Source organism: Triticum urartu, chromosome 6A (assembly GCF_056163025.1).
Source record: "Triticum urartu cultivar PI428250 chromosome 6A, HENAU_Tu73, whole genome shotgun sequence".
Lineage (NCBI taxonomy): Eukaryota > Viridiplantae > Streptophyta > Magnoliopsida > Poales > Poaceae > Triticum > Triticum urartu.
In genome coordinates, this window is record NC_141878.1 from 465,881,628 (window position 1) to 465,884,712 (window position 3,085).

Below are 3,085 nucleotides of genomic sequence, written 5' to 3' on the forward strand. Positions count from 1 at the left end.
TGTAGATTTGGGCCTCTTATCAAGGATCACATCGTCCTTGTCCATCGTGGATCTCAAGGTGGTCAGTTCTTCGGCGCAAGGGCTTTAGATAGTGCTTCGAGGGCTAAGGATGCTGTTTTGTTTTTTGGTGCGGAGTGCTATATCCGGATCACTGGTGATAGTGATGATTTCGTTGGGCCCTGGCATTTTGAGCTTCATGTACCCATAATGGGGTATTGCCTGGAAGCGTGAGAAGGCGTCCCGCCCCAAAAGGGAGCCACGTGGAAGAGCAACTCTTCGGATCTGTAATTCTCATGCGTGCCGAATGTTACATCAAGTTTGATTTTCCTCGAACATCATACTTCTCGACTGGGGATGATGCCTCGAAAGGTGGTACTGCTTTGCTCGATGCGGGTCTTGTCAATTTGCATTTTGTCGAGCGTGTCCTCATAGATGAGATTAAGTTCGCTACAGCCGTCCATGAGCAATTTATTGAGTCGAAAGCCATCCACAATCGGATTTAAGACCAAGGCGGCTAGTGCTCGGACTAATCGGGCCCTTGGTTCGTTGTCGGCGGTGAAAGTTATGGCCGCGTCATTCCAAGGGTTCATTGCAGTTGCTTGGTTGACTTCGGCGAGGTCGCGAAGCATCCTTTTGCACGGATTATTTGAGGAGAAGATCTCGAAGACCGTAAAGACGTTGAGATCATCATCCTCCGACGAATGCTTCACTGGAGTGATATTGGTGAGGATAGCCTCACCGCTTTTAGACACTTGCCAGAGTACCCAGCATGCCCGCAGGCTGTGAGTTGGTTCGGTACTCGGTGTCGCATGTATCTAACAGGATTTGTTGAGGAGTTCGTCAAGAATAGTTCTGTGCCCTATGAGTGGTTTGTTTTTCTTGCCGATAGGCTTATGATCGGATACCTTCTAGAGGTGTGTCCGTTTTGCCCGTGTGGTGGACCGCTTAAAGGCAGCAGGTTCCAACTGGGCGTTCTGGGCCTTCCATGTGTTCTCCATCGCAAAGTACTTCTGTACTAAGTGTGATAATTCCTTGAAGGTCTGTATGTGGCGGTGGTTGAGGTCGTTTAGCATTCCCTCGTCCGAACAATTACGATAAAAAACTGAAACTGCTTCGTCGTCGTAGCAATCTTTGATTTTGTTTTTAACAAGGAGGAATCTGGCCCAGAAGTGATGGACCGTTTCCTGAGGCTGCTGCTGTACATAAATTAGGTCACATATGTTTGGAGGGCCTGAATTACTTGGAGAGTATTTATTGTGGAGGGTGGGTGTGTTAAAACCCGAATCCTGACCCAAAATTGAATCTGGAGCTTGAAAAATCTCCGCGGTCACCAGTTCTGGCCTAGGAAGATCGAGGTGCTTTCCGGGCTCTAAATCTGACCCTGGGTTCGGAGGACGTGAAGTCTCATCCGGAGGGAGGGTGTCCGGCTCAAGGGGCTCGGATATCCAGACATAGCTGGTTTTTAACTTAGGGGAAGAATTGTTTTCGGCTCGTTCCTCGACGACCGCTACCAGATGGGTGATCGATGGGGATTTAATTTCCCTCTGATTGGGTTTGAGCCCAATCAGATCATAATCTGTTGCAAGCCCTAGGGCGGTAATGCGATCTAGTAGCTCGTTCAAGGACGACATATCCGCCGGATCCATCTTTTCTGAGTGTTCGAGGCCGATGCGGAGGTTATGTTTGGCGATTTTAGGGGTCGACACTGGCTTAACGGCCGTGCGCACGCCCATGGTGAAACCGCCGAGCTAGAGAAACTGTCCTGAAGTTAGGTCCTTTCCAGAAGTGATATTATCATTGATGACAAGGCGATCCATCGATTCTTCTGTCGACAACACAAAGGAACTCTCAATGAAAGCACCAATGTCGGTGTCAAAACTGGCAGATCCCGGGTAGGGGGTCCCGAACTGTGCGTCTGAGGATTGATGGTAACAAGGGACGAGTAGGACACAATGTTTACCCTGGTTCGGGGCCTCTTAATGGAGGTAAAACCCTGCGTACTGCTTGATTGTATTTGATGAGTATTGGGGTTACAAGAGTTGATCTACCTCGAGATGGTAATGGCTAAACCCTAGTTGTCTAGCCTATGATAATTCTGACCGCTTCTACAGACTAAACCCTCCGGTTTATATACACACCAGAGGAACCTAGGGTTGTATAGAGTCGGTTTGTGGGGGAAGGAAATAACATATGTAGACCCCAAACTTGCTGCCCACGCATACATGAGTCCTACCCGGACATGGGGGAAAAGTCTTCTGCTTGTATCTTCACGACCCATCAGTCCGGCCCATAACAAATAGCCTGGACACGCGAGGACTCCCTAGTCCAGGACTCCCTCAGAGAGGAGGTCAGAAGACCCACAAGGCGGCCACAAGTCATGGGGGCACGCCCCTGGTTTGTGGGTCCCACGTGGACTGTCTTCACCTAATATCTGCACCATAAATCCTCAAATATTCCCCTTATACCAGGGGCAGACCAAAAATACTTTTCCATCGTCGCAAGCTTCTGTTCCCATGAGATCCCATCTTGGGGCCCTTTCCGGCAATCCGCCGGAGGGGGATTCGATCACGGAGGGCCTCTACATCAACCTTGCTGCCCTTTTGATGAAGCATGAGTAGTTTACCATGGACCTAAGGGTCCATATATAGCTAGTAGCTAGATGGCTTCTTCTCTCTCTTTGATCTTCAATACAATGTTCTCCTCGATGTTCTTGGGGATCTATTCTATGTAATGTTCTTTTGGGGTGTGTTTGTTGAGATCCGATGAATTGTGGATTTATGATCAGATTATCTATGAATATTATTTGAGTCTTCTCTGAACTCTTTTATGCATGATTGAGATAGCTTAGTAATTCTCTTCGATCTATCGATTTGGTTTGGCCAACTAGATTAGTTTTTCCTGCAATGGGGGAAGTGCTTTGTGATGGGTTCAATCTTGCGTTGTCCTCTCCCAGTGACAGAAGGGGCAGTGAGACATGTATTGTATTGTTTCCATTAAGGATAAAAAGATTGGGTTTATATCATATTGCTTGAGTCTATCCCTCTACATCATGTCATCTTGCTCAAGGTGTTCCTATGTTCTTATG